Here is an 8,567-nt window from a genome sequence, read left to right as displayed (position 1 = left end):
GCATGGCTCCCAGGGCGATGATATTTATTTATTTGTTTGATTCATTGACCAGTTTTTACCTCACCTTTCTCTCCTGCAATGGAAACAAAGGTGGCATACAAAAATAATCAACCAATAATTAAAACAGATTAAAATATAAAACTATGAATGTAAATGTTTAGAAATACAATTTTAAACACTGTTCATTTTGAAAGACTTATTGCAGTTGTCTGCTGGCTCACCAAAAGCCTCTCTGAAGGGAAATACTTTTTCTGCTCCCAGCAGGAGGGGAGGAAGAGAAGTGAATCCCCTCATACAAGCATTTCTCTGAGCTCTCCAGCAGTTATTACTTCGGATCCAAATACTTTTCTGCCGGCAGAAGGATTCGCTGAGTAAACTTTTACTCAGAATATTGTCTTGAGTGGAAAGCATTTTGGGAAGTAGACAGGGCAGAAGTTATATTTGTGAATTCTCCATTTTCCTACAACCCCTAGAGTTGTAGGGAAGAAGATGTGGAGAGAGGGGAATCTGAGGAGAAAAGATTGCCTGTTTCTTTCCCCTCCCCAGCAGAACATTCCTCCAACAGATATTCTATACACACAAACAAACACAAACATACAGAGAGAGGGAGAGAGAGATAGTTTGCTGGAGCAAAATACTTCCATGGAAAGGGAGAATATGTAGCCACATGTCCTCCTTATGGAGGACAATTCTCCATTTCAAGGGCTGCCAGTGGTGTAGTAGTAAATTAGGAAGAGCAGGTACTCATCCTGACACTCTCCACAGCCCTCGTCACAATCAGGAGAGCTCAAAATGTAGACAACTGAAGTGATCCGTCTCAACAAATGAGGAGCCGGCCTTTTGTAAAGCCAACAGCTCTTCATTGTCTGTTGACAATCAAACTACCCTCAAATACCTGAGAGTCTATACTATTCCTGGGAACAGTCAATTTCTTTGCCAGCTCCTGTGAGGACAGCAGCTAAACATGGAGGGAACAGGAAAGCTTGAAGAGGCTGGTGGGTGATTTCATAGTAGTATCTGCTAACCAGAAAGTCCTGGGGCTTCAAATATACAAGCTCTGGATCTGCTACACCACTCTGCCAGATAACAATCCTCTTTTCAAAGGTGCCCATACATTCAGTGGGTCTCGCTGGTGGGTTTTCCCAAAAGTTACAAAGAATTCCTTCCCCTTCTCTCTGTTTAAAGCCTGAGTTGCTGCATCCTATTGACCATGCCTGCCATGGACTGTCTACCTGCAGTCTTTTGACATGTAAACCACTTCTGAACACTCTCTATCAAGAAATCCTGAAAAGGATCCCCATATGTCAGAACTGACTTGATGAAACATCCTGATGAGGAGGATGACAACGACAATGGGATTCAGGATTTTTGACTGAGTGATTAGTGAGACACAAGATAGCAAGGGTTGAGAAGCCCTGATTCATCCATCCACATCTGATTTAAAAAGAAAGCATCAGGAGGGACATCAGGGATCTTGACCTCATCTATCTGCAGCTGCCGGGGTCTGGAGAGCAAACCGAGGAAGCCCACAGCTCACACGGCCACTGTCTTCCCCCCTCAAGGGAGATGTGTTGTAATGATAAACGATTACATTGTAGTTCTGTATATAAATGAGTTTAACAGTTGTATTTAAGGTTACATATATGCATATGAAAAAAGGGTGAGGTGTTTGGGATCTTTTCCTCTTTCTTTTAATGATGCATGCATTCCTGTTTGATGATGCGTGAGTAACCATCCTGAGTGAAAAGGCCTATTATCTGCAGAAGACGGACACTGGATCCAAACCTCTGTCCATTGGACTATCAGACAGACGTTTCCTCTCAATGGGATATGTGAGAGGCAGATACCTTAAATCAAGGCTAGGCCAGAATGAGGGCTCCTTTGCATTAAGACTTCACTCTTGGCATTATTTATGCTCCAAGGACACTGGGAACTGTGGACTATAATGCTTTGACTACTAATGAAACCCTGTAAGAGACACACAGATAACTTGTGCGGTGGCTTTCCTCAAACATCCATTTTTCCCTGGGGCCATCCGTCAAATGAGACACCATTCTCCAAGGTCATTCCACAGCAGCATTTTGTAGCGATCATTTGTTATCAGGTCGGTTTTTAGCGCCTCTAGGACTAACAACACGGCAAAGTTTTGAAACAACATTTATTCTTCCCACTTTTCAAAATTTCATAAAAATCCAGAAGGAGAGAAACAGAAATTGTTGGCTAAATTACATGTGAGGGTAGAGTCCTCTGATAGGGGCTGCTAAAGATCTGCCTCTTCACTAAGTTTTAGCTCACAGCAACTGCAAGGTGTTGTTCTGCTTCTTGCTCCTCTCTAAAATGTTAACTTACATGGCATGGCGAGCTCAAATCCAGTTCGATTTGTACAGTGCCAACAATACTGATGGAGCTAAAGGAAGATGTTGGTTCTCTGATGTCAGCTTTAGCAGGGGATTTTCGTTTTGTGGTCTTCCTCTGATGTCTTTCCTGTTTTCATGAGACCAAGAGACTGGTTGAGAAGAACTGATATAAAGGCCTTGGCAAATCACTGTAAACCATTAGCTGTTGTTTTTTCTTCTAATGCATTCCACTAATTCATTTCTGTTGTGTTTGATTTAGTAGTTTAACTCCCCACCACCTGCTTCCAAAGGTATCGGGCTCTAATGATTCAGGGAGGCTAAATGTTCAGGTTGTTGGTTTCTAGAATGATTTGACTTGCTCTTTTTTTTTTGCTTGACAAGTTCATTCAGATATCATTAAAATCTATAAAAATGCCACTTAACCAAATCACCGAGAGTCCATAAAAACTGTGTTACAGCTTCCAATAGAAGAAATGCCAGGGAGGCTTGTAAACTCTCACAACATATTCAAAAATAGTGGGTGAAATAGAACACTAAAGAAAGGACTTATATCCATAGCTTAGCCAAACCGCAGTCACTCACAACACAGGAATGCATCAAATCTGATCCAGATTCTTTTTCATCCAGCTTCTCACTTAGAACATTAGCCAAGCAAATGCTCTCAGGGACCTTATCGGCAGGGCAAAAATCCAGCAGGCCTCCTCTTCCTCTTCCTTGGCAACTCAAATCTAGAGGGGGATATAGACACTGAACCTAAATTCGGAACTCAGAAGTAACTAGCTAACAATAATGTAGTCAATGTAATTAGTTGCTTTTGGGATAACAGGCAATGTATTAAGTAGTCACAACGTTACAGTAAAATGTTGTTGTTGTTGTTGTTGTTGTTGTTGTTGTTGTTGTTGTTGTTGTTGTTGTTGTTGTATTTATACCCCTATCTAGTCATTTCGACCACTCTAGGCGGCTTACAACATAAAATAGTGTAACAGCAATGAGAAATGTTACCTTTTAGGTACAATGAGTAATGTTTACTAATTACTTTCAAAAGTTATTTTTAAATATATTTGGACAGGAATTTTTAAGGTTTTATGACATTTCCAGATAAATTCCAAGCAGCAATGAAGTATTCTTTGGTTTTATCTGCTTGCTTTTCATATTTTAAAGGTGCAATATCAGACGTGGATATTAGAAGGAACCTGTATTTTTCTGATTTGACAAGAGTGACAAAGTCAAGTGGTAATAAATGCAACAGATTACTTGCATGGTTCAAACAACAACCAAGAAAACAACCTGACCTGAGAAAGGCAACAAGTTCCTTTGTAAAGTTATGGTTTCTGCCTAAAAGACTCTATCCTACTTAGCCTTCTTAGCTAATAGATATTGACAGACTTCTCTTTGGGTATTTGTCTAATCCTCTTCTAAAGCCATTACAATAATAATAATGATTGCATGCTGTCAAATAGTTTCAGACCCATGGCAATCTTTTCCAGGGTTTCCAGGGTACCCAGACTTTATTCAAAGAACATTTCTCATAATCACATCAAATTGCATCTCTCCTAGTTTACTTTCCTTTAAATTCCATTTCATTTTTAGATTTCCTTCCTTCCTTCCTTCCTTCCAGTGCTCAAGGCAAGTAATAACAAAAGAATTCATCCAAATATAAGAACATAAAACTATGGAGTCGGATTCAAATTTGGCCTTTCATAAATAGAAAAGCTCCTTTAACCAGTGGAAATCTTTTGATCCAACAGAGGGTTCCCAGGAACAGAAGAGAACATATTATATAACCCATCTATCTTCTTGTCCTGTGTCTGGAGAGTCCTGCAGAGCACACCAGAAGTGACGGCAAGTGGGAGTATACTCTGAGTGGAACTCAGAGGCAGAGAGCAAGCAGTAAAACAGCAGCAACAAAGATAGCTCAAAATATATCAGCATTGTGACAGAGATATTAAGCATTTCAACAGCTAGATCAAAAGCCAATTATAAAAGACAGGTGTGGTACCTTCCTCCTGAGACAGAGATTTCACTCATTTGGGTATGGCCAGAAGCCGTCCTCTTGCTTTCCTGCAAAATGCACTTTTGGCAACAGTGGGATTCAAAGGCAAACTTTGCCTGCCCATCTATCTGCCTGGGCAAGCTCCTATCGGGGATGATGATCCTCAAGACACCCTGGTCTTAAGCCCTGTGGGGGTTTTTAAATATCAAAGCCACTGCTCTCAATTGTGCAAACAGTGGTAGTTATGTGTTTCTCCACAACTCGTTCCAGTCAGCAGTCTGGCTTTAGCATTTTGGACTAGCTTCAGCTCCTGATCACTGTTCAAATGTGGCCCCATGCAGACTGTGCTTCAATAATCCAGACAAGTAACAAGGATGTATTTGTCACCCCCATCAAATCTAATGTCTTAAGAAAAAGATGCAATTGGTGTGTTTTCTAAAGCCAATGTGGAAAACTATCACTGTTTCTTGGCCCTGATCTTTTCCAGAATGGTTATTGCCCAAAGGCCCTGACAAGTCACAAAGGCTTGAGAAGAAAGTCCAGTCCGGCTGTTATGACTGGTGAAAGCAGTTATTAATCATCACTTACAACTGACTCCACTTGGCCACACACCAAACATGTCCAAAGTGCATTACTGATGCTCTTGACAGCCTTGTTATGGACTCCGTGATGCTGGCTGCCAATGTTGAAAGCATCTCTCACATGTGGAAACCTGACTGGAAAATTTCCCAGAGTCTGCATCTGTTCCCCAAGCTCACTCCAAAGAGAACAGTGTTGAAAAGGGAGAGTGCATGGGAGGAGATGAACATTTATGAACAGTCAGTATAAGCAATTTCATTTCATTGGTTGATGAGCTAATAAAGTCAATTCATTCGCTGAAGAGCTAACAAAATCCAGCCCCCAGGCCATCTTTCTCATTCATAACAGAAATTGTGCAACATTGACAATACCATGCAGCAAGCAAAATAACATAAATAAATTATGTCATGATGAAGCCTTACCAGAGGGTGGTTCATGACAGTTTCCTCTTCATTTGGCCCATAAGTAGGCCTTTGAGAGTCTTAGGGGAGCAGGCAGCCCCTCAAGATCCCAGAGCAAAACAATGCAAGACTCCAGGTGTCTATGAGTTTCTGTACTGGATCCCAGCCACCACCAGCATTTTTTGTAGACTTCAGCCCCTGGAAGAGGCTTAGGTATGAGCAACTGTCTACAAGCTGACCATATTTAAAGAAACAGATACATACACAATATGCAGTGACACTCTCAGAACATCAGAAAACACTGTTTTTATAGTGTAACTACTAGGGATGTGATAAAGTCTTGGTAAACTGCTCATTCCCCTCCATGAGGCATGCTGCCTTGATATGTGGATATTGCATCTGTGTGAGATTTCTTGCTTTTGATGTTAGAGTAAGACATCTTTTTGGCTGAAGGATGTGTGATTTGTGCAAGACGTCTCTGCACAAAATTAGTGTCTTTTCCAAGACCCCTCTGAACTATGACATTCAGTAGAAGGCCTTGAGCTAGCCACTCTTTCTGTCTACACAGTCCACCACAGAATAAAGTAGGGAGGAGGGCAAGCACAAAAGAGATGAGCCTTTTGGTTATGGAAGAAAAGTGGGGTGTAAAGGTAACTGATAAATAAATAATAAATAATAGCAGTAAGACAGTAGCTGCTTTCAGCTTAAAATCCAAGCATTTAGGCTGAGCTTTGGCCATCAGCAAAGTGTGTGAATATAGCTTTGTATGTTTGGCATTACACTCGAGGATAAACATGGTGTGTTTCTTAAAAGGGCAAGCCCTTGTTGTGTCATGCCCTTGCTGAAGGGCTTTGCCCAGGAAGGATAAGACCAAGCCCTCAGACATGACTGTGCCAGCTCCAAAGAGGAATGTCTGGGCCCTGTTTCAGCTGAGGATCTTGGGCCTCTTTCCAGTCCATGAGGGCAAAGATGAACGAAGGTTCAGGTAAAACACAAGACCATCAGATGGGGTGGTAATCTTCAAAGGAGGTCTCCTCGTGAATAAGGGCTTCCATGGGAACACATCCTCTCCATGAGACAAGCTTCTTCTCTAAAGCTAAATAGTTCACCTCTGAGCCTTCTTACCAGCAGTACAGAATCTTCTGAGTCTCTAAAGCCCACTGCTCAGAACACACCATCTAAAGGTTGTTTGAACTTGTGACAGCCAAATCCCACCTTCTGGGGTCATGTTTACTGGTTTAGTGTGAACGTAACTCAGCCTGTATTTTCCTGTCCTTCTTTTTCTCATTTGCCTCTGAGTTTAGATCATTGGCTTTGCCTTTGGAAACTCCACGTCTGAGAGTGATGCTGCCTGGTAGGACTCGAACTTGATTTGCTGTTTTCCTGGACTTTGCTCTGATTTGCCACTTCTGCCCTGGCTCTATGTAATTTCTTTTCCAGTCAATTTCATGGGAATCCTCTGCCAGAAAGCAGGACATTTAGAGTTCTCCCTATCTCTCTTAAAAACACGTAGAAAAATTTGTCATGTATCCCCTGTTCTACCTGCTGCCTATAGTGGCAAGAAAACTATGGCAAAAGGCCAATGTTCCTTGCAGATAATGGAGGGGAAGAGATTATCCTTGAGTTGGGGCTACCTATTTTGGCAGTTGAGCCCCCTTTCCTACATATATTGTGCAGTTACTTTTATCTCTTGCTTGGAAATTCTAACATGGTGTTAGAACAGCTACGGCAATTCTTGCTCAGCATAGTAATAAGTGAAAGGCAACTATTAACACTGATAAATTAAAACATGAAATATTGATGTCTGACTTCTATTAGTGTTAAGTTTTTTAGGAGTAAAACATAAAGATGAAGGGAGGGGGGCATTCACCATTTGGTCTGGGCACAGATGGAACTTCTGTCACAGAGCTAATTTAGGCCATGCATTCGTAATGAAATCAAGGGTGGGCAAAAAAAAGCATTGCCATGCATGCATGATGATATTGTCCTGGCGAGCCATCAAATCCACTTATTAAAAAACAACAACAGTTCATTGATTAAGCAGCTATGAAAGAACAAGAATAAGAATTCAAAACAGACAGTGCCCAATCTATATAGGTATAATGATTTTTATTTTATGGAAAGGTGCTAACAAAAGAAAATATCAGGGTTTGGAGTGGAGCAGCTTGAATATTTTGATCGCTATTCAATAACTGCTTTGTATAGTACTTAGAGCACTTGAAGCTGGCTGTTTCATCTTTTAAAAAATCGTATCTGTCAACAGCTGCACATAATCCTCCACGCATAGGTCGATAGAAGCCAGCTGTATTGTGTTCTGGGCTGGTGATTCCCTGGGAGAAATGAACATGCATTTAAGAATTCTTTTTCGTTGGGCAAGCTAAAAGCCACGGATGAGACCTTCCATCAAAACCAGATAATTCAAAAAGTTGGAAAAGATGCCTAAAAAGTAGTGGGGGAAAATAAGAGAGATCATATTTTGTTGTGTGCAGCAATACAATGCAACCTGAACGAAGGTCGGGACAATTGTTAACGATGTCATGAAAAAAGGGGCTCTAAACTTCAAAATATGTAATTGATTGCTACCATCATCATATACTGTCAATTCAATTTTGACTTATGGCAGCCCTTTTTTAGGGTTTTCCAGGTAGAGAATACTCAGAAGTGGTTTACCCTTCCCTTATTCCGGGAGATCTCTGGGGCTGTGCAGCTTGCCCAATGCCTAAAAGGCTGGCTCTAATCACTTGAAGCACAGGGGGGAATTGAACACCCAGCGACTGGTTCTGCATCCAGACACATAAACCACTGAGCTATCCAGCCAGCTTTTAAACTGTGGAATGCTTCATGAATTTGCGTGTCATCCTTGCACAAGGGCCATGCTAATCTTCTCCATATCATTCCAGTTTTAGTACATGTGCTATAGATTGGTTTTATTGTTAAATTAGCATTATCTGTTTTAGCAGCTTTGAGGAGTTCTTTCTAGAATTAGAAAGGTGGAGCACTGCTTCAATAAATAACTAAAATAAATATTTTAAATTGCAGATTTTCATATATGTACAGTATGTGTAACATACACACAGAGAGAGAGAGAGAGAGAGAGAATCAAGCACTAGCCAATATAAATATTGCATTCCAAACACACTAAATATACACTAAATATTATGTTGTATAATAAATGCTTCATAAATCAAAAAAGGTTTTCCACCAATGATACACCTCTTTCAACAGGCTGCATTCATC

General features: G+C 40.9%; 1 pseudogene; it reads right to left on the bottom strand.

The window, feature by feature from the left end:
* Positions 1 to 8,153: 8,153 nt before the first annotated feature.
* On the bottom strand, positions 8,154 to 8,245 carry LOC140703611 (U6 spliceosomal RNA; annotated as a pseudogene).
* Positions 8,246 to 8,567: the final 322 nt, after the last annotated feature.

Source organism: Pogona vitticeps, chromosome 1 (assembly GCF_051106095.1).
Source record: "Pogona vitticeps strain Pit_001003342236 chromosome 1, PviZW2.1, whole genome shotgun sequence".
In the NCBI taxonomy this organism is placed as follows: Eukaryota; Metazoa; Chordata; class Lepidosauria; order Squamata; family Agamidae; genus Pogona; species Pogona vitticeps.
Note: the sequence above shows the minus strand (reverse complement) of the source record. Positions and strands in the feature narration are given on the sequence as shown.